The sequence below is a fragment of the Chelonia mydas genome, chromosome 9 (genome assembly GCF_015237465.2).
Source record: "Chelonia mydas isolate rCheMyd1 chromosome 9, rCheMyd1.pri.v2, whole genome shotgun sequence".
Taxonomy (NCBI): Eukaryota; Metazoa; Chordata; order Testudines; family Cheloniidae; genus Chelonia; species Chelonia mydas.
The window spans coordinates 67871860-67895759 of NC_057855.1; the positions used below are offsets into that span (position 1 = coordinate 67871860).

Sequence of the window (23900 nt, forward strand, 5' to 3'; positions counted from 1 at the left end):
TCATGTGACTTCTAAAATTGTCAAATGAATAATCACCCAGCTATGCAATTATATAACCATTTAAATGAGTGCACAGAGATTTATAGCAAACCTAATCTGTGTTCTGCTTCTAATTCATCAAGAGAAGTTATCACATTTGCTCTGAGTGAGAAGGAAAATCTGCATCTGCAGATTTCCAGTGACTTGGTCTTCGTAAGTATATTACTCCCTTTTGTGTGCTGTGCCCGGCCAATGGGGGCTGCTGGAAGCGGCGCAGGCTGAGGGACATACTGGCTGCTGCTTCCTGCAGCCCCCATTGGCCGAGCACAGCAAACCGCGGCCAGTGAGAGCCATGATCGGCCGAAACTGTGGACACAGCAGGTAAACTAACCAGCCCGGCCCGCCAGGGGCTTTTCCTGAAGAAGCAGCGTCCCAAGTTTGGGAAACATTGGTCTATGCAATGCCCTAAATCTACATACATCACTCTTGTACATGCCCATAAAGGGCAGTCTATATTTACTCATACAGAGAACATTTCACCTTAAGATGTCAAAGCATTTTACATGAGATAAGTTAGCTTCCCAAGATGCCTGTGGAGGTAGATGAGTATTGTTATGTCACGTATCACCATGTGTGTAACAGTACTACCTAATATGTCTATGCTGTAATCGGAAGTGTGACTGCAACATGTGTAGACATACCCTACCTAGCTGGAATAACAATAGCAGTGAAGCCACAGCATCCCAGGTAACCTGTTCAAATACATATCCAAGGTCCTGGGTGAACTTATATAGTCGTTGCTGCCACTGCTAAGATTATTTGAGCTATCTAGATCAAAGTTAGGTTGTGTAGCTCTACATCTCTGATTGCAGTGTAGACACACCTATAGTTTTCCAAGCTCTCTCTCTTAGCATTTAAGAAAATTTTCTGTGTTGGGAAGACATGCTCTGTGCTGATTTTTAGTTTTGCTATGCAAGGTTCCGAGTAGAGGGAACTGTGCAAGCAGCAGGCAAATTTGCTCTCTTCCTTGCCCTCTGTTTAGAGTATATTCTTGAGGTAGAACTGCTCCCTGGGTATTTGGCATTGGTATTGGGCTGAGATTCCCGGAGAAAAGAATTGATGTGCATGCTGTTTGACCATTGCTGTTCTAGGGTTGGTGTGTGTCTCTAAATAAAACATGTTACTTTTAGAATATACCCAGACTCCACATCACCAATTTCTCCTCCACTGGCAAGCTTTCCTGCAAGCAAGGCTCTGGACATTTGCTAACACTTGAGGTATTTCCATTTTAAAGACCAACTGGTGCACAGAGGCATTCAGTAACTCCCCAGAAGTCCAACAGCAAGCATGAATGAGAAAGAATGAATGAATGAGAAAGAGAAGAATGAGGGGGGATTTGATAGCTGCTTTCAACTACCTGAAAGGGGGTTCCAAAGAGGATGGCTCTAGACTGTTCTCAATGGTAGCAGATGACAGAACGAGGAGTAATGGTCTCAAGTTGCAATGGGGGAGGTTTAGATTGGATATTAGGAAAAACTTTTTCAGTAAGAGGGTGGTGAAACACTGGAATGCATTACCTAGGGAGGTGGTAGAATCTCCTTCCTTAGAGGTTTTTAAGGTCAGGCTTGACAAAGCCCTGGCTGGGATGATTTAACTGGGAATTGGTCCTGCTTCGAGCAGGGGGTTGGACTAGATGACCTTCTGGGGTCCCTTCCAACCCTGATATTCTATGATTCTATGATTCTATGTAGCAGGGTCTAACTGCAAAAATCTCTGTTCTTTAATCCTTTATCCCTTCCTTTTGAAACCAATAAACTCTTTAAATGTATGGAGTGTTACTCTTGCATGAGCATTTGGCTATTCAGAACTTGTATCGTTGTTGTTCTAATAAGAATTGTACTAATCTTTCATTGTGATCTGCTAGCATGGACCCATGCGCCATATGCATGCTCCACAATGGAGTGCAGGAGTCCATGCTGGACGAGCCTGATGTATATTATGGGCAAGACAAGCATTTATTTTTAATATATGAAATAGGTGAGATGCAGAGTTTTTCTTTGTGGGGAAGGGTCAAGTAGGTTGAAGGAATATCATAATGATGGAAACTTTGGATGGATATAAAGTTCACAGACATTTTTGTAGAGCTTGCATATGTTGTCAGTGTTGCATTTCCCTCCAGAATTCTGGAATCAGACTTCACCAGCAGTTCAACTGGCTGGCACGTGAAGCAGTCCAGAACCACGTGGAGAAGCCCAAGGCCATAGGCTGAACAGCCCAATCGTTGGAGAAGTAGGATAGGGTTTCATTTCTACTGTGGGCTGAACTGAAGCACCACGTCTAAACACCCCTGAACGTTGCAGGTGTTTAAATATAGATCTGAACTCTGTGACTCATGACCACCTCTGGCTGCAGTTAGGTAACTATATTGGCTATGAAGTGTGGTCTGGAAGAAAAATATATAGTTTTGTCAGTAAACTCAGTACATGTGACTCAGAAGTGTTATACCATGGAGTGCAGATATTTATGGTGCCATTTTCACAGTCACTCTTCTGATTACAGCCCCACTTTAAGCAACAACATTGTGTGAAATAGTCACAATTTTTGTTTTGTGAGCAATTTTCACTTACTTTTAGAAAGAAAAATATAAAAGCAGCAGACGAAGCAAAACCATTGGATCTAGAAGTGGGAAATCAGGGTCCCACAAACGATGAGTATAATCACTTCAGCACCATCCCTCTGGCTATAGGATATTGTCTCCCTTCAGTGACCAGATGTAACTCATTAATACTAATAGGAGTTACATTGGTAATATTCACTATGTGTGCAAGGTCCAAAGGGCAAACTGTCAGACCAAGGTTTCTTGTTAGTGCCTGCATTTGTCTAATTCACTCGATGACAAAGTATGAAGAAGAGACAGTGGTTCAAAAAAAATTAAGCGATATCTGAAAGTGGGCAGCCTGGTGTGTGAGCATTGTCTGAGGCTCAGGAACAGAGGAACAACTAAAATAAACATGGAAAGTGGGTAGTGACAATAAGCCATTGCTATTTGATGGCATGTTGGTGGCCTGGGTGAAATTATTTAGCTGTGGTGTCTCCATCCCATTTCTAGCAAGCAGGTGTTGACCTTCCAAAGCCACCATTGCAACTGGGACCCTCTCTCGGGGGTCTCTGCAGAGAAGTCAAGTTTTGTAGGGAACACACAGACTGGACTAACCTTTCCCATCTAGATGTGATCCTTCCTGGACTGGATTAAGGCAGATTGGGGAAAACAATGTTGGGGAAACTTGCACTGTCTGTGTCTCTGCTGCACCTGCTCTGGCTCCATATATCAGTTTGGTGCCTTTTGTGAACACAGAATTTAATTTTAAAATAATCATATGTGTGTGCCAGCTATGTACAGAGCTGTGTGTTATTGCTGCGCTGATCCATTGCCACAGGTGGTGGGTTGGGTGACTCATCACAGGAAAGTACACAAGGCCATTAAGAAAAACCTAATTTTTCTTCTCCCTGTTCTTTTATGTCCTGTCTTCTCTCTCTCTCTCTCATTTTCATTTGTTAATTTTTTTCATTGACTTTAATTAGGCTCTGGCTAGACTTCTGATCTTGCCTGCTACAGTACAGGAATTTCCAAATCCCTTACAGCTCTAATCTGAAGTTTAGATTTCCAACTGGGACTCAAAATGACTAGAGTTACAGATATGATTAGGTATAATGTCTGAAATGTTTTATATTACTTGTTTCTAAGTTCCAAGGTCCATTTTCTTTGTATCTAGGGGCCTATTAAACACTCTTTGTATGTTCAGTGTTTCCTGTCCTGGATAAAAGAATGTTGTTTAAATCAAAAGCATAGAGCTCTGTTTTGATAGCCACACACTGAACTTGAGGGTTGTGTGGAGGTACACCGTGCCGGTGGCTGAGGCAGAGGCAGAAGGCTCCTGTGGCCCTGGGGGAGCAGCGCACTTGGGACTGACTTGTATACCTTTTGTCAGGTGTACTGCATGCTTCCCACCAGATCTAGTTTAGGGCTGGCAGCTGGTATAAATATCCCAGCAAGAGACACTGCCTAAGTAAGCAGGCCTGCTTATTTTCTATTCGAAGACTAATACAGGGATGGGCAAACTTTTTGCCTGGGTATGGAAATTGTATGGTGGGCCATGAATGCTCACGAAATTGGGGGTTGTGGTGTAGGAGGGGGTGAGGGCTCCTGCTCGGGGTGTGGGCTCTGCGGTGGGGCCAGAAATGAGTTCAGGATGTGGGAGGAGGCTCCGGGCTGTGGCAGGGGGTTGGGGAGCGGGGGGAGGCTCCAGCTGGGGTGCGGGCTCTGGGGTGGGGCTGAGGATGAGGGGTTGGGGGTGCAGGAGGGTGCTCTGGGGTGGGACCGAGGGGTTCGAAGCGTGAGAGGGGGATCCGGGTACAGGGGGTTTTGGCATGGGAGGGGGTCAGGGTGCAGGCTCTGGGGGGTGCTTACCTCAAGCAGCTCCCAGAAGCAGCAGCATGTCCCCCCTCCGGCTCTTACGTGGATGCACAGCCAAGCAGCTCTGCACGCTGCCCCATCCACAGGCACCACTCCTGAAGCTCCCGTTTGCTGTGGTTCCTGGCCAATGGGAGCTGTGGGGGTGGCACTTGAGGTGAGGGCAGAGTGTGGTGCCCCCTGGCTGCCTATATGCATAGGAGCAGGAGGGGGGATACGCTGCTGCTTCTAGGAGCTGCGTGGAGTGGAGCAAGCCCCAGACCCTGCTCCCCGGAGGTAGCTCAAGGGCTGGATTAAAACATCTGGAGGGCTGGATGTGGCCCCTGGGCCATAGTTTGCCCACCCCTAGACTAATAACAGAGTAATCACCCATAGGCATAAAGTTCCTATGCAAACCTATTTTATTTTTAAGGTAAAAGTACTACAGAAAAAACATAATAAAAACCTGCATGCTGCTAATAAGATTACTAGAGCCTAATATGGGCTCCGGCAGGAGCATTCTTGCAAAACCCCACCCAAGATGTTTCCTTGTGGTTTTAAATTCATCACAGCTTCAACTCAGAATAAACCTACCGTCTTGTGGGGTCTCAGTAGACCAGTCCTTCCTTCTAAAGATAGGGGCCTCTGTGGACCAAGGGGATCAGATTTAAAACCAGGCTGGTTATCCAAAAATCCGTTATTTGCCTGTTAGTCCCAAGAGAATCCACTCTGCACTGGTATATGCACACCTCTCCAGGAGGTGGCTTCAAACTGGAGGAATTATATTAGTATCCCCCTCCTCCTAAAGGAGTAACATACAATTCTACAAGAAGACGTACACAATTTCATTTCTAGAACAATGGACCCTAAAGTTGTTATACTTAATTCAATTAAGTTTATCTTAATTCCCTAAGGTTTGTCCAGGCTGTTGTCCACCTGTAACAGCAGAGAGGACAAAGGAAGGGAGAGGGATAAAGATGATAGGGTAGGTTGAAAGAGGGATGGGGGATGGATATGGGTATGTGGTGTGAGGCTGAGGTGAAGACTGTGAGGAGGTTGGAGCAAAGAGCCAATCAGCACAGGACAAAGAATGTCCAGTCAAAAGTGCAAAATCATCTCATCATCAACTCATGAACTCCACCCTGAATATAAAGAAGGTAGAAGGGGCTCCTTGGATAGAGGAAAGTAGGGTCAAAGAGAAGAATACATTAAGGACTGCCATGCTTAGGGAGACACTTATGTGTTAGTGGTCGTTAGAGTAATTGTTAAAGCAAAACCCCAGGAAGTGGGTAAGTTTAGATTCTGTTCAGAGACCAGTGTGGGAATTCCATCTGCTCTTAGGTGCTATTTGGTTAGGACATATCTAATTGGCTGCTGAGACTGTGGGGTGGTTAGATTACCCATTTCTAGTCAGCTATGTGATTTTTTTTTTCCTTTTTGGAGTTGTACCTTTGTACTGGAACAACCACTTTCTTTTGTTTTTAAATCTTTTCCACTGGCCAGTACAAATGTGTGGCTAACAAGTGTCAACACTTTATTTCTTCAGTTCAACTCTTGTCTTGTGTGTTCATTCATATTGTATGGTGTCATTCAGAAATACCATGGCATTTAAACATATGATGAATGAACCAATATTAACGCTCAGCTGCATACCAACAAAACAATAGAGTAACAAAATTACAATCATTGCCTCCAGATGAAAAGGATAGAGCCCCAATATGATAAATTTTGAGACTTTGTAATCAAACCAAATGTGTTTGTTTTTTAAGCGCAGCTATTCAGCATTCTGATTACATGTTTACATCTTATTGTTGATATATAAGCAAAATAAAGGGAGATCATTTGTTTAAGGGACAACTATTATCATTCCCTTGTTTTCACGCTCCAGCATATGAAAAAAATCTTAAGTGTGTTAATAAAACAGAGAAGTGCATCCATTTAAATCCGTAAAACTGGTTTACAGATTAGTGATTGCTACAGTTAAAGGTTTGTAACCACTGCTAATATAAATCTGTTTCTAGAGGTTTATAAGTTTCCCATAAATGTTCACTTCAGGCTAAATTCTTGGTGCATAAAATCTCAGCTCAGGATTATTTTTTTTTATAAATCTCTTTGAAAAAGACTCTGGGATCATATAATTAATTAAAGGAGTAAATAATTTTAATTCAGGTCAGATTATTGCTCCTTTTTATAAATATTGCTAACTCAGTTATCTTTCAGTGGTTGGATTGTGGTCTTTCTGCTTTTTTAATGAATTTTTCGAGGTTGCAGATTCTAAGCAAAGTAGCATGTCTCTAGCTGCTTGGGAGAACTGCAGCCTCCCAGTTCCAAACCTGCACAAGATTCAGGGTCTGTGTGAGTACATCAACTTTACTTGCCTTACTCTTCAAATTGTAAAGGCGTACTTGTGGCACCTTAGAGACTAACAAATTTATTTGAGCATAAGCTTTCGTGAGCTACAGCCCACTTCATCAGATGCATGCAGTGGAAAATACAGTGGGGAGATTTTATATATACAGAGAACATGAAACAATGGGTGTTACCATACACACTGTAACGAAAGTGATCAGGTAAGATGAGCTATTACCAGCAGGAGAGGTAAAAAAAAACCTTTTGTAGAGATAATCAAGGTGGGCCATTTCCAGCAGTTGACAAGAATGTGTGAGGAACAGTGGGGGGGGGGGGAATAAACATGGGGAAATAGTTTTACTTTGTGTAATGACACATCCACTCCCAGTCTTTATTTGCGCCTAATTTAATGGTGACCAGTTTGCAAATTAATTCCAATTGAGCAGTGGAACCACTGTGAAGGGCGGTGGGTGGCAGGGGGATTCCTTAGTAGCATCACTTTTATAGGAGTCATGTTATCAGGGAGCCAATTCAGGTGGCCCGGGTATCCAGGTTCTTGCATGTTCATTTGATTTTTAGGGGACTGTGATTGGATATACCTGGCCCTTTGTGGCCTCCTGCTGGAGGATCTGTGGTCCTGCTACACTCCACCCCAGGAAAGAGCAGCAGAAGTGGGTCCTCTAGGCCTGCCTAAAAGGCTGCATGGAAGCAGCCAATCAGTGCCCAGCAAGCTCAAATAAAAGGATCTGCAGGGCGCTGAGGTCAGTTCCCAGCTAGGGCCAGAAAGGTGCAGGAGGGTATTCCTCTCTGGCCAAAGAAGCTCAGCAGGCTGCATTTACTGGCCCAGTGTGGGGAGAGGACCTGAGAACTTTAACCCTAAAGTAATGGGGAAAGGTAAAGGGAACAGGTGGGAAGAGGCCTGGGAATGGAACAGTAACTAATTAAAAGAAACAGTGTTGGAACTGGGCCTCAGAGTAGTGGGCAGGCCCTGGTTCCCCCACTGGTGAAGTGGCCTAAGCCCTGAAAAGGGAACTGTGATGTTGCACTGCATATGTTTTATGGAAATATGCTGAGTGTAAATATGATGTAACTGGAATATGCTTCATGCAGAAGGTCTCTTGTAAGGTATCTTTACAAAGTTTATGACCCACTGAGTGTGGTCATCCTATTTGTTTGCATGTATTATTTCTATGTCTGGAGTTAGAAGAATAAGATATAAACTTGTATTACTGATGTAAACATGTTAAGTGGAAGCCATTAAGGGTGCTTCAGAATCAATGAACTGTGAATAGGCTTGTTTACCTGCAGGTCTTCCTGTGTAGTTGTCTTCCAGCTACTAGGTAATGAAGAAGAATGTCTTACAGTGACGTGTGATCATGTCACCTGAACTGGACTCCATCTTAAACCTGGTACTTTTCCATTTAGAAGGAGGGGTGAGGACCCAGAGAAACAAGATTCCCACCTTGTGCCAAAGCTGTAAAAGGGGGTGGAACAGAACAAAGGGGGCTGCAGAAATGAGAAAACCCCTAGTTACCACCTGAGCTGGAACTAACAGGACTGTACCAGGGGAAAGGATTGGGCCCAGACTAAGAAGGAGTCTAGTCTGTGAAAGAAGCTTATTGGAACATCTCTGAGGGTGAGATTTACCTGTATTCAGTTTCTTAAATTAGACTTCCATGTTTTGTTTTATTTTGCTTGGTAACTTACTTTGTTCTGTCTGTTATTACTTGAAACCACTTAATAAAATCATTTTTGTTTATTAATTAACCCAGAGTAAGTGAATAATACCTAGGGGAGCAAACAGCTGTGCATATCTCTCTATCAGTATTATAGAAGGCAGACAATTTATGAGTTTACCCTGTATAAGCTTTATACAGAGTAAAATGGATTTATTTGGGGTTTGGATCCCATTGGGAGCTGAGTGTCTGGGTCCTGGAGACAGAAATACTTGCTGAGCTGTTTTCAGTTAAGTCTGCAACTTTGGGGGCATGGTTCAGACTCTGGGTCTGTGTTTCAGTGGGCTGGCGTGTCTGGCTCAACAAGGCAGGGTTCTGGACTCCCAAGCCGCCAGAGAAAATGGGCTGAGAGGTAGTTTCAGCACATCAGGTAACAGTCCCAAGGGGGTCTCTGTGACCGAACCCGTCACAGGGACAAGGTTCCTTTAGAAGCCCAAGCCTAGGGCTGGATTTAAAAGGGCTCAGAGACAGGGTCAAAGACCCTGTTGAGAGAAGACAGTTTGGTGACCTCTTTGTCGCCCCTGAAGGGGATCATTTTTGTGTGACTTGGCTGGATGGCTGAGCTGCTTAAGGCATGCCTAGTAAGGTTGGCAAACTGCCAGGAGCTGGGAAAAGATTACAGTACCACACTCAGCCCCTAGGAGGCACTTAACAGGTGAGTGCCCCATCACAGGGACAAATCTACCTCTTCTTCATGAGGGTGGGGTTACATTCCATCCCCGCCCCTGCTTCCAATGGAAGAATCACAGGGAAAACTCCACTAGCAAACCTTGTGGAATTTCTTATCTCTTACTCTAGCAGCATTCAACCACTTCCATTGTTAGAACTGGTTCAACTCCACCAGTGTTAACATGATGGAGCCCCTAGTTTAGATGGGCTGCTGGCTGGCACCAGCATTTGAGGTTTTGTGTTGATTAGTCTTGTTCTGGGCAGGGTTAGATGACTACATGCTTCGTATGCTGAGGGAGGGAGTACTCTCTCTTCTCTCCACCTCTCATCCCTCTTCCAAGCCATTCCTACATGGCTCAATGATAGTATTTCTATCTATCTTCTTGCTGTATTCTTAGAACGTTGAATAATCGGGTGTAATCAAAGTCAACAGAGAAGAAAGAGGTAAACTTTTAAAAACAGTACTGGGAATTACGAGCTAGGTATGCAGCTAGTTTAAAATGGCAGGTCTTTATTGAACTCGAGGCATCTAACAACTCCCTGTGCACTACATGAAAATGTTCCCATTATACAGTGTATCAAATGTGCACAACACTGATATGTGACATAACTAACACTATGGCATTTGTATTACATTCACAGGAAACCAGTTCTTCATATATGGGGAAAACAACACTTCCTCCTGCAGACCTTGCTGGATCAAGCAGTTGGAGGATAAGCTGCCATCTAATGCCTCCTAAAGATTCCTCAGGAGGAGCTGAGGGGACCACTCTACTCTTGGAAGAAGTAGGAGGGGAAAAGCCATCTGTCACCTAAGCTCATCTATTGTAAGGTAGCTTTTCTTCCCTATACCTGTATGGCAGACTGGCAACCAAAGCACAGATATAGCTCCTTGGATTTTAAGGCCAGAAAGGATCACTGATCACATAATCTGTCCTCTTGAATAATACAGGATAATAGAATTTCACTCAGTAAATCTTCAGTCAAATCCAATAATGTGAGAGAACTGAAGAATAACTGTTTTAACGAGACATGCAACCCTGATTTGAAGATTTCACATGATAGATAATTCATCAAATCTCTTGGTAAAGTTGTTCCAATGATTGATTATTAGGACTACTTGAAAACTTTGTGTTCTCTCTCTCTCATATATATATGTGTGTGTGTGTGTATATATATATATATATATATACATACACACACACGTTATATATAAATAAATAAATTGGGGTTTTGATTAAACAATTTTTTCAGAAAGTATCTGCTTTCCTAAAAATTTTCAGTTTGTCATCAGAAAAACAAAAATAGTTTCAGTTTTGGGGACAACAAAAAAACTGAAAAGTGAAAATGATAAGTCACGATTTTCCATGGGGGAAAATAAAAAATTTCTGATCAGTTCTATTAATTAACTTCACTATTAAAGCTGTGAACCTTCTTTCCAGTTTTAATTTGTTTAGCTTCAGCTTCCAACCTGTAGATCTCATTATGACCTTCTCTGATATCTCTCTAATTTTTCAACATCCTTGAAGAACCAGACTACTGGACACCAGGAGATAGTGGTCTCTCCTATGCCGTATACAGAGGTGATATAATCTCACCTATTTTTACTCAGTATGCTCCTTGAGATGGTCTCAGAGTCACACAGGGCTCAGCTGTGAGTCAGCCTATGCATCTGCCCAGTGGAGTGAGAGGCACAAAGAACCTCCTTACATTCTGCAAGGACCACATACATTGCAAGTCACAGTGTGTGGGGGGGTGGGTGGGAGGGGAGGGTTGAGAGGGGAAAGAATAGTAACTGTTGGCTGTTACTGCTCCTCCCAGGTAGATGGAGCCTTGGCTCTTCCCCCTCTGATGCACCAGCCAACTCACCGAGAGAAGCGAGCTGTGCCAGGAAAAAGTGCTGCCACAGCTTCCTTCCCCCATCAGAAAAAGGGTGGGGGAGCATAATTTGGTCCCTTGTCTGTTCCTGGGTCAGTGAAGCTTGTTCTGATTGCAAGGTGCCAATGGAGCCAAAGTGTCTTAGTGGCAATGCTCCTGACTCTCTCCTCCCTGCTCTAACTGTCCAGTCCTACGCTCCCTAATTATATTCTGGTTCGTTTAAAAAAGGGTTTAAGATATGGTTAAAACTTAAAGCACATACTTGCATAACTCTCCCTGTGTATCTATTTTCTAGCATAGTAAGAAGCTACAGCGCTAGAGCCTGGGCCCCTGGGGATTCTGGGCAGCTGATGCCTCCAAATCACCACAAGAGGTTTAGGCTGGGTATACCTGGGAGGACCCCATAAAGCTAGGCTCAGCAGGAAGTACAGCTGCATAGGGCCTGAATGGCAGCCCCTCACAGGCCACTGGTTGGCTGATACCAGTATATAAACCAGGAAGCCATGATGGTGAGCTGTCTGAGCAACACAGACTGTCTGCCTGCTTCTGTTCCAGACCCTGCTAATGATAGATTCCAGCTTCTGACCCTGGTTCATCCTCAGCCTTGCTCTCTGATTGCTGTCTGTAATCTGCCACCTGACCCCACTCTCTGTAACTTGACCCTGTCTGCCTCCTGGCATCTGACTCTTTGTCTGGCCTGTTTTGAGCTCTGACCTCCTGGCATCCCCTGCCTGACTCCCAACTCCTGCTCTGACCACTAAATCAGACCGCCCACAGTAGCGACAACAGTAGCTCATCCTGCAGCCCAATACACGCAGAGGACTGTAACCTAAATTTTCAAACAGGATGTAAGGGGACAGTAAATAAACATGGGAAGACAATTAAAACTCATTCTAACACATACCTAGAACCCTGGTGATTTTTTTAGTTAAAAATCACTATTACTGTGATGCTCAGCTATTAAAATTAATTCATTACAGTTCATAAAGATGGTAGCTGAACCAGGCGAAATCAAAACAATTTACACTGAAAATCAAAACATTATTGCAAATCATGAGACTGTGAAGGAAAAAAATTACCATTGAGACAATAAACAAGATTGCATTATATTGTTTACGCCATAAGAGTTCTCTCTAATTTCTTGGGCTAACGAACAGTCCCATCTAATTACAGAACAATTTTTCTTGATAAGGATGGGCTAGTCCCTACTCACTTTTAGCTACACTTTGAGCTAATGAACCAAGAATTAAATCTCAGGAAAAACTTGATAGCTGGAAAAACAGTAGGACAGTGGCCAAGGCACCTTTGTAGCCATGAGGTCTACTGCACAGAACTGCTCATTTACTGACATCATCCGCCCTATGTAGCTGGTAGTTAATGCAGAGTCTCATTTACCTCAAGGGGGGGGAAAAAGAGGCATGTGCTTTTAAAGCAAGTATATTTTAGTTCCAGCCCTGCTTTCACCATCAAGTGCTAAGTGGCCATGGTGTGGAAACAGCAATTAATGCAACCTCCTCAATGGATTTCCCCCTCCTCCCCAGTAGTCCAGAAATCAAAGAACAGGAGACAAAAGGAATGAAGGGAGGGTCCTGACCTTTGGATGGATACAAGTACCAGCCATTTACTTCTAACTAGGTTAAAACCAAATGGCTGGCAACAGTGTCTTATTTGGCTGACCTCAGGAATGCACTTGTCCAACAAGGGAAAGCCCATCCCCATGCTTTAGGCTATTATCTCTATACAGGCTTCCCTGACTCTTGTATTGAGACAATGAGCAAGATGGGGTGAAATAGTCCCATGGTGACATTCAAAGATTTGAAACAGGGTCTTTCCTCCAAAACAGAATCCCAGCTGCGGAGTCCCTAACTATACTATGTTCAGTGTCCTTGCCTCAAATATTATTTTCCTACACTGTGACAGTTAACTGGAACTGGATGGGTAAAAAACTTTGAGGCTTTCTAAAAATCTACTTAAGTAGGTACCTTTAGCCTAGTTTTGCCATTAATTGCTCCCTAATGATTCAATTATAGTGAAACTTTAAATGGAAAAAACCTATTGTACTCCAATAAGGCTTTCTCTTTCCAAGCTCCCTTTGCTTGGAATTGCAAGCCTGCTTTATGCCTGCCTGTTTATAGAGTCATAATTACTTAATTGTTCAGTGGCTCTGGGTAATGTAAAGAGAAAAGGCCTTATAATAGGTTTTGATCTTCTTTCTACCATTTATGCTTAAAAACAATTTGATGGAACTAAACAAACCAACAATATGCTGAGTGGATTGATTACTCTCACCTTGTATATGAACATGATATGGCACTCAAGGATATTGGTCAAATGTGCATGCACCTAGAAATTACCTGTGTATATAGTGCATTTATTAACAGCACTATGAGTTGAAAGTCTGTCTTTCATTGTATCATATTAGCATCAAAAGGCCCCAACTAGCGCCAGTGTCCCACCACTGTGTTGTAGGCACTGTACAAACACAGTAAGACAGTTCCTGCTCAATGAACTTCCATGCTCAATAGACAAGGTATATTATGTACAAGCAGAAGACTAGGAACTGAGTAATGGAGAGATTAACTGACTTGCACAAATTCATAGAGGAAGCCTGTGGAAGAGCCAGGAACTGAATGGAGGTCTCTGACTGTTCCCGTTCCAGTGCCTTAACAACTTCCTTGGTGTGCATACATATATTAAAAAAAAAAATGCTTAAAAACCCCTGGCACATACACTATCCATCGTAAAATTAGTACCACCAGCTCTACGAATAATACTCCCTTATCACACAGGAGAAGTGCATACAAAAAAGACCACCATAAAGATGGACATGGCAGCAACGGCACGGACTCTTAAATCGAAGTTGTCATGAATGTGACAGGTCCAAAATCCTAACTAATTCTGAATATTGGTATCCAGACATATTGCAAATATTTCATAATCCTGTATGAATACAAATGGGAGCTTTTGAATAGAGGGCATTAAATTAATTAAATCTGCAAAACTTCAATATAATTTAATTACTGTGGGTGGTATATACCCTTCATATAAAGTGTTACTGAAATAATTTCCTCCATTTAGAAGCTCAGATTAGGTATCAGAAGATCATTTTCTTCTTTCAGAGCAGTTGTTCTTCTCTTTTAGAAAGGAAGCAAGCATGCTGAAGGAAGCATAAAGAGTGGATGAACAATTCATTTAAAAATCCCAATTGCAGTGACTCCAATGAGATATGATCACAGGCAGAGTAGGGCAGGAGAGGAGCCACTTAATGCTATTTCAGTTTCCTAGCTCCCCATATTAGAATTATCTTGGATTAAATTGATCCATCATTTATTAATACCACTTTCACAATCCTTTGGCTTTTTGTTAATATAAATTAAATTTAAATTATATGCAAATATTAGGATTATGGTGAAATATCCAGGCTGTATGTATTACCACAGTGACACCTGAAAACACTTCTGTACAAAGATTCTATCAGTGTTTTTCATTATAAATTCCATTTTTAAGTCAAAGTGATTCAATTCTTTCCTTTTCTTTTAGTTTCCATCCTGAGCTGAGACTTTGTGTGCCAAGCTTCCACCCGGTGTGAATTTTAACAGATACTAGTGAGCCTGGAATTAAAGAGAAGCATTTTTATGCCAAGCTTGTAAATAGCTGCACAAGAATAAGGATAACATAGATGTCAACCTTGTATAGCGCACACACAAAATATCTTGTTCATGTCATGCATTTCTAACACCCACAGCTAGTACTAGGAAGAATGGTCTGAGACTTGGGTTCAATTCTTGGCTCAACCACAAACATTTTATGTGTCCTTGGGAAAGTTGCTTAATATATTCTGGGCCTCAGTTCCCCCTCTGTAAAATGGGAATAATACCTCCCTTCTTTAGGAATGCTGTGAGGATGAAATATATCCATCATTATGTCATGCTTAGATGATGAGGGTCACATAAGTCCTTCCATAGATAATTTCCCATGAAAAACAGCATCCAATTACATGAATAATAATTTCCACTCCTATAGTGTCTTTGAGCTTGTAGGCTCATCAAATATTATATAAGCTACTTTCAGCACATCACCCTTCTCCTAATGTAGAAAATCATATATACCCAATGGTGATATATATAAACACATACTTACTGGATTGAAATTGACAATGGGAAATACCGCAGGATACAAGGGATGAAACCTATTTTCAAACAGAACTTCAAGACAATTTCTGCAATCAAAACTAATGCTACAGAAAAGGCATTTTCAATCTAATGCATCCTCTATTGTGGTATCTAAGTAACCAGAAATTTATGTCAAGGAATCATGATCCAAATAGATGAAGAATGGTGTTTAAGGCACTAAGCTGAGACTCTGGTGATGTGGGGTCAGTTTCTTGCCTCTGCTGCAAACTTCCTGTGTGATTTAGGGAAAGCCACTTAAACCCAGATCCACAAAGGTACATAGGCACCTAAGCCTTGGGTTTAGGCATCTAAGTCCCAGTGTTGACTCCACTGTGCTCCACAACACTTCTCATCTAAACTTACTGGGTGCCTATGTTTTCAGGGTAAAAGTTCTCCAGGTACCTATGCTTCTGCCTCTGGGCATGCACACTGCTGCCTCCCTGTAGGGATCCAGATGCCTATTTCCCACCTAAGCCCCAGAGCAATTCACGAATGGAGGGGAGCGGGGGGAGGCATTCAGCCACCTAAGTCTTTCTACTGTGGATAAAGACTTAAACTGCCATTGGGCCAGAGAGAATGAGACTGTGTTTGTAGTTCCCCTGTTCCAATGACTCATTATTTATTCACAGAACAGTTTCAATGGGAGAGACTCAGGGAAACCCACCTTGGAATCTCTCTCTATTCAGTGATTAGCGTCCTCTCCTGAGAGGTGGAGATCCCTGTTCAAATTCTTTCTCCCCCTCTGGCAGAGACGGGAGAACTGAATCTTGGTCTCCCATATGCCAGGTGAGTGCTGCAACTACTGGGCTAAAAGTTATAAGGTACTGGCACCACCACCTCCTCTGGCTATTTTTTGTGTGGTACAAGGCAGGTGCCTAACTCATTCTCACAAGAAACACTTTAGGAACCTCAGTCACCTGTTTCCAGACTGCTGGTTTCTGTTCATGGATTGCTATGCAGAGGCAGTCCAGACTTAGGCAGCTATCTCAGAAAGGGGCATGGTTTAGTGCACCCCCCCGCCCCCGGCCCCTGTTGTCAGCATCTCTGATTGGCTAGCTTAGGCAGCCTTGTGCCTAGTGTATTGGTCTTTTATGGATCACATTCTTAGGCACATCCCTCTCCACATTCATTGTACTGGAGCCTCACTAAGGCTTTTGTCAATTGCAGTGGTGTTCCTGTGATTTTCTCGGTGCCGTGAGACTCAGCATTGCAACACCTAAATCCCATTCATAGATCCCATCCTTAGTATCTCCAGACATTATCCATAGCCCATTACAGTCAATGGGAGTTTTTCCATGTACCTCAGTGTGTTTTAGATTAGGCTCTCTGCCTCAGTTCCCCATCTGTAAAATGGGGGTTAAGACTTTCCTATCTCACAACAGCATATTGAGGATAAATTAATTATTTGTGAGGTGCTCAGATAACTCTAGTGACGTGGCCAATTTAAATGGCCAAATAGAAAGATTCTATTTTCCATCATTTCCTCTTATGACTATATGAGAATGTATGTGTGGCTTTTCTTATGATATTTGTTTTTCTTTAGCATCTTAAGGCCAAGCCAGTCTTTAACGCTGTAATTTGGAAGCACGAGAGGTCTGGGGATAGGGGGAGTTTTTGCAAAGTGATGGGTCTCACATTTTACTTTGAAAGTGGGCGAAATCTAGCGGCGGTGTGAGTTACTGTAGTTCTCGGCTGTAAATGAGGAAGGAAACTAGTGTAAGTAGCAAAGTTTCATCATTATTATTTTTTATTTGTATTAGCCTAACACTGAGGAGCCCAAGTTGTGGACCAGGACTCCACTGAGCTAAGTGCTATGCACACACAGTATCAAAAAGACAATCCCTGACCCAAAGATCTTGCAATCTACGTATAAAGCAGAGACAGCAGATGGCTACAGACAGACAGATGGGAGGGGTACAACGAGACAGCATGATCGGCAATGATAGGCTCCATATACCAGCACCCTAACCATAGTCAAGTTTGCTGTAGATGTCAGGGGAAAGGAAGGGTTTGAAGGAGGAGAATGAGGTAGCTTGTGGATGCTTACTGGGAACTCCTGCGAAACACGAGGAGCAGTGTGGAGGCTGACATTCTTGGCAGATTGCAGGTGGAAGTCAACATCTCAACAGTGAATGAGAAATGATAAATAGATGAATCGGCCATGAAAGGGCCTGAAAGTGAAGACAAGCAGCTTATATTTGATGTGATAGATAAGAGAGAGACAGTGGAGGGATGCAAGAGAGGAGCAACATGGTCAAAGCAACAGCATAGGAGCATGATCTTTGCTGCAGCATTCTGAATGGATAGTACTGTGAGATTACCCAAATATGGGAACTAAGGACAGAGCCCAAATGCTATAACTTGAGGGACTACAGGCTTCTGCCCTTCTATGCTTACTGCAAGCAAACAAAAATAAATAAATAAATCCCACTTAATTCTAAGCTTCGACCAACAGGTCAAAATACATCTTAATTCAATACAATTTTATCCGCTAACCATTCCAGATTCAATAAAAAGACCATCTATTGGTTTTGTGGGGCTTCTGTGAATTAGATGGTGATCAGACTTTACTGAATTTGGCTCTTAAAATACAAAGATTTAAAATTTGAGTTTCCTGGCTGAACTCTACATGAAAGTTATCCTCAGAGCTTCCCTGGGTACTGCATATTGCCCTTCTCAGGCAAACACTTGCTCCTATTAGAGAAGTAAAACAAGTCTCTTTCATTACCTAGGTGAAACAAACTCTTGTAGTTAGTCATATGACACACCCCATGCTCCCATGAGAGCTCTGTAGTCATTTTAACTGAGATGCTACAGATCACTTATTTGACCCTGTATAACTGTTTTATATGAGATATATGCAAAAGGACCAGCAGATCTGATATCACCTCTTTGGACAACTGCAGCACTTTATCACTACGTTCTGTTAATGGAATAAAGGAATGAGGGTCCTAATTCATGCTGGTGTAAATTAATTGGCTTATGTGAAATTTATAGCACTTAACAATATGGATTTATTGAGCCTGATTCTCCTCTCACTGCACCTCTGTAAATCAGTACAGAACAACTGCACGGATGTCAGTGGTGGAAAACTGGTATCCGTGCAAGAAGAGTCAGGCCCTTGAATTAATTAAAAATATATCCTTTGTAGCCCCTAGCACTAGCTTGCTCTTATATTCACTGACTTGCCTTTATTATATTCAGCAGTAATGCAAGGAACCTACAAGCCTGTACCCTGTTAGACATTAGCTTCAGTAGTTAGCATAAGGCTTGAGGCTTCTGAACTTTTGCACAGAAATAGAACCCAACAATAACCCCAAGAATAGAGTGTGTAAGGAGAAATTTTGTTGGACTATACCACAACACCACCAGCCAACCACAGGAACATGAGCTAGCATCCGCAGATGTCTGACCAGAAGAGTGCCACAGCAACAAGTTGAGGTCATTCATATACTAACCTATAGAATGAAGTCATACCAACATTAGTAGGGTGAGGAAATGCAAATAAGGAAGAGGGGTGAAACATCTACTGAATATGCATTGGACGTAGTGGCATCAGCATAACATATTATAAAAAATGTATCCCAGCTTGTGGGCAGAAGGAGAGAGAGATGTAGCCAGCATGATGGCCACTAGTGATGAGAAGAGGGTGATGGTGATGAGGAAGATAATGGCTAACATTTTAGGTTGTTCTGCAAGGAATAGTGCTAGTGTGGTTGTCCAGATGTACATTCTGTGTTATCTACCTTACTGAGTTAGAGTGTGGCTTTGCTAAATATATTAATAAACTACTGCAAATATAGAAGGGTTCCTACAGTGCGAGTGTAGCAACAGTGCACATTGGGATTCCCAACTATATAGTACTTTTAAAAATATTGGTTCTGATCTTGGGACAAGAACCTGTCAACCCTCAAAGTGATAACTGAGAATTCTTAAGTAATCAATATAATTAATACATAAACTATAGATAGGGCTACATCTTTACAAAAATGCATATTTTTAAAAGATTCTGCAAGATGCTAAGTGCCTCTGTTTTCTATTGACTTTAGCACTCAGCAGGAGAGCACTCAACACTCACTGGATCTGAGCCTTGATATGGTTTCTTTTTTTCCTGAAGCTTTGTTACAATTTTACATGCCTCTGAATCAGAAATGTCCTAAATTAGCTGCAGAGAAGCCAAATAATACAGGGAATAGAGCTGGGCTAATCTGTTCAGCGAACTTTGGATGCATCTCAGCTCAAGATTGTTTGGAGGCCTGCAGGTATCACTATGAATAGTGTCTCTGCACTTTAACCTTATCAAATTAGTCTTTAGATTTTGAATAAGATGAGTGGGTGCTATTAGGACAATGATAGTTTACTCCCTTTAGCTGTCTGTTCAACTTTTATAAGGCTCTTCTTCAGTCATAATGCACACTGAGAGGTGTATTATGACAAGAGTCTGAACAGACGGCTTACATTATAACATATTCCTTTTATTTCTTTGAGTCAAGCAGAAAGGAAAATGGTTTCTGAGGCCACAGGGATATGAGTCAGGTGGAACTTAAGTACTTACAGGAATGAAGAGAGAGAAAACTGTTTTAGTCCCTGAGCCAACTGAGGAAGTCTGAAGAAAGCTCCCAGGGGCTGAAACGTCATTTTCTTTTTCTGTTCAGTCTTGAAAGAAAAAGGGGGGAGGAAAAACAACAAGTTAAACTATAAGTGGTCTATTTAAGCTGTGTTATAATTAGGACTGGAAGTTCATCATGGTGAAGCTAGTGAAAAGTAACAGCAGAGAGGTAGGTATGGCAACAATAATACAAGTTATATAAAAATGATGGTCAGCTATACATTTTGAAATTATTAGTGAGAGAAGTAGGTCATAAAAGATCTAGTTCACATAAGCAATTAAAAGTATGGATATTTCTGAATATTTTCCCAAAATTTTCAATCTTTTTTCCCTCCCTCTTCTCACCCTCTAAAAGATTTTGTATTCTTCTGCATGTACACCTCCAAAATCCCTAGCTCCCCTACTTTTAAAAAATGGCCATCATTAGTGACTTTGTAGATGTGAAACAGAAGAAGAAAGGGATGAAAGGACAGATCATCAGCTAGTGTAAATTGCCATAGCTCAGTGCTGAGGATCTATTCTTAAGTGACTTTTCAAGGTAACAAAGCAAGTTAGTTCCAGAAAGGAACAAACACCCAGATTCCTTGTCCTTTTCTCTAGCAATTAAATAATGCTCCCTTTCTCTCATTACTCCCTGTGAACTCATAAAGTTCAGTGATTCAGTTCAAATAAGCTCTCCTAAGTTTCGCAACTTATCCCCACCTGTGAGGTGTGCAAAATTGAGCTACAACTCTACCTCTCAGTATTTTGCCTCTTCCACTCTTCACTGTCATGTGAAAATGAAAAGAAGGAAGTTAATCAAGTGGGAAATTTAAAGAAAGAAAGTGAGACAAGAGCAAGAATCATCACACAAGACAAAATTAAATCCAGAAATGGAAGTCGGGTACTGCCACCCACGTAAACCAGAATTTGAACAAAAATAAAACCAAAAATCCTAGCATTGAGCCATTTCTCTACTTTTGGTAAAGCTAAAGTACCACATTACTAGCACCAGATGGCACTGTGTGAAGGTATAATTAACATCACCTAGAATTTCCCTCAGAATACCTAAAATGGAGTTGATAAGCAACTACTGACTTCTGGTTCCAGAGAAAATGCTAACTAGGCAAAAAGATTATCTCCCTAAGCTAAGAATGCTCAATTTTCTACCTCTTGCAATAATGGAAGAAAGAAATCCATCTTTGCAGTGTGCACCTTGCAGCTTGGGTGTCCTGTCTTTCTCTTCAGGAGTTCTATATGCAACCAAGATGCCTTTTCATGTGCTAATCTGTTAATGGTTCTATCCTTTGTGTTTCTCATTCTCAACAGCTGCTAGAGCCATAACATTGTGGAAGCACCAAAGGGCCCGAACAGGATTAGGGTCTTGTTGGGCTAGCAGCTATACACTACAACTGTAAAAAGAAAAAAGAAAAGGCACCACCGGGACTTGGCTGATCTGGCAGCTAAAGAGCAGGTAGAAGATGGACATCAGGCAAATTTGAAAATACTTTGTCTAACTCTTTTAGAAATCTTTGATTAATTCCTAGCAAATGGAAACCAAAATGTTGCTCTTCTTTTTCCCTCCCTGTCCCACTTCCTGCGTATTCCTTTATTTATTTTTGTTCTTTTTGTCTCTTTGTTTAATCTCCCCTTATTTTTGGAAAACAAATTCAATAGAATACTTTTTTGGGGGTATCCATTTGTGTGTTATTAATGAGGTCAGGGGACAACCCCTAACTCCCATCTCAGCAACTGTGGAGGATACACACTCCAAAATCAGTCTGACAATAGGTAGGAATGACCCTATCAAACACCTCGGTTACAAGTGTAATTGTACCAGAAATAAACAGCATGTAAAATAAATAGTTCAATAACATAGTAGAATAATAAACATAGAAATCAAAATCCTTTGATTGTCTTGGGTAAGTGAACGCAGGATACTTTGTTTCTTCTCCTTATGTCTAGGCCTGAGCTACTAAATTTAGTTCCACGTGGAAATGATCCCAGAGTTCCAGTGTTCACAAATAGAGGGGTCTGGTTCAGACTTGTAGAATTATATAGAAATAGGAGCCAGTTTTGGATCTGAATCTGGACATTCTTTCTATTTGGGATGAGTCTAGGGGTCTGGTTCAGGGCCCTCTACAGTTCTTATGAATAGGGTCTTCGAAAAATGCAATAATGAAAATATTCCCACCCCAAAATACAAACCTTTAATTTTTGTTTGCAACACACTTCATGTCGCAGCTGGGATGTTCTCTAGGACTGTTTCTTGTACAAATGTAAACAGTCCCAAAAATTCCAGTTTAAAAAGCAGTAGACCATATTCTATCATCAGTTCTTAAGCAGAACTCCCTATTGATATCAGTAAGGAGTTCTGCTTAAAAATCAACAGGGCAGTATGACATTACCCTAGTACAGTAATAAAATCACTGTCTTATTCAGAGAGTTCATTTCTGGATTTAGTTTTGTCCTACATGATGAATCTTACTCCCATATCATTTTCTTACCTTTTTCCCTTCTGAGCTGGCACTTCATTTGTGATTCTGTGTGCCTACTAAATCTTGCTATTGAGAATTTTTATTTCTAGATGTTTTAGAAGTAAATCTGTCTCAGTCGAGCTCTTGAAATGAAAATAAAAAGTTCATTTTTATCCTAGGGTAGAAATTTCTCTCAGCTGGATACTCTCATTTGACTTACTGCCCCCTGAAGTTTTAACCCATTTTGACAATTGTTCTAGCTCCAATCTGTTGAAAAGAAACATTATTTCACCATGATTGACAGCAGAAAATTTCACAACTCATTTCAGAGCTGCAAGTAATTAGTCGATCATTACAATGTGTTTCACTTAAACAGCAGAATTTACAGGGACATTTTCCCAGCTACTTAGGCATAAGTTCATGATAAAGAATAAGGATGTGTCTTGACAGGGACTGCAAAATGGAAGCTTATAGTTACCTTGCTAGAAATAAATAACTAAACTTGGGGGTTTTTAGGCCAGGTCACCTCTTAAGCTATTACCAAACTTCTTTGACCACAACAGGAGAGTGTTTGATTAACTACCAAAAAGAAAGAATGCACTTATCGAGCTGTGCTTCATGAATGACATAAATAGAGACAGCATAACCTCCATTATATTTAAGAGAGCTAATCAAGTATCGTGCATGATATGAAGTTCAAACAAGTCGTTAATTGGTTAAAAAAAAAAGGCAGTGGCTTAAAAACTAATACAATTAAAATTTCATATTTGGGCTGGTTTAACAATTAATTATATAGGATAACCTGACTGATGTGGAAATTGAAACTTTAATTTCCAAAGAAAGGAAGATACCCTTCACTGAACTAGTTATGTTGTTCAGGAAGACAGATATCATACTGGTGGTAACCTAAAGTAACTCCTTTATTTCATAACCTGTGATGTACAATTTTAAACACTTGTTTTTATTGTCTTCATGCTGCATTAGTGGCTGTCACCAATTCTGCCCATATCAGTGAAACAGCTCTTTATTAATGCACTGTACTTCCAGTGGGGAAAGTGGAAAGGGGCTGAAAAAAGGGAGGAAATTGAGAAGCCTCAATGAATTGTGTGGTAGTAGGAGGTGCTGTTTCATTTTAGTGCCACTTGCATAATTCACCCCGACGCCAGCAAATGTCATCTCTATCTCCATAGCAAACCCCCCCCCGCCAAAAAAAAACCCTCCACCCTAAAACAACATGCTTGCCTACCACAATCAGATATGCATGTTTGGGCCTGCTTTTCAAAATCGCATAACCATATGGCCAAGTACAACACATCTCACTCTGCATTGTATGTACAATCTTGGTAATAGAATACAACTGTTAGGAACCCCTTTATGTGCATGCAGTTTTGAAAATCAGCCAGTTTATATTTATTCACACGAGTTTGACACACACACAGAAAAACTCCATTTGCCGCTAGTGGAGAAAGTCTAGTGTCATAGCCCTAATGTGGTCAGAGAATCAGATTTGTGAAAAAATAGGTGTGCCAAGTCACATACTAGCCTTCCTTCTTGATGGCTTTTTCAGGTCTGCAGTTCATATATTTGATCTGTACCCAAATA

At 41.6% G+C, this 23900-nt stretch overlaps 1 long non-coding RNA gene across 1 annotated transcript; it reads right to left on the minus strand.

The window, feature by feature from the left end:
- Nucleotides 1-14578: 14578 nt before the first annotated feature.
- LOC122461616 lies at nucleotides 14579-22400 on the minus strand. The gene is made up of 3 exons (XR_006283627.1): nucleotides 22329-22400; nucleotides 19789-19889; nucleotides 14579-14672 (listed from the first exon to the last, which is right to left on the minus strand). It is a non-coding gene; the product is annotated as an uncharacterized LOC122461616 (long non-coding RNA).
- Nucleotides 22401-23900: the final 1500 nt, after the last annotated feature.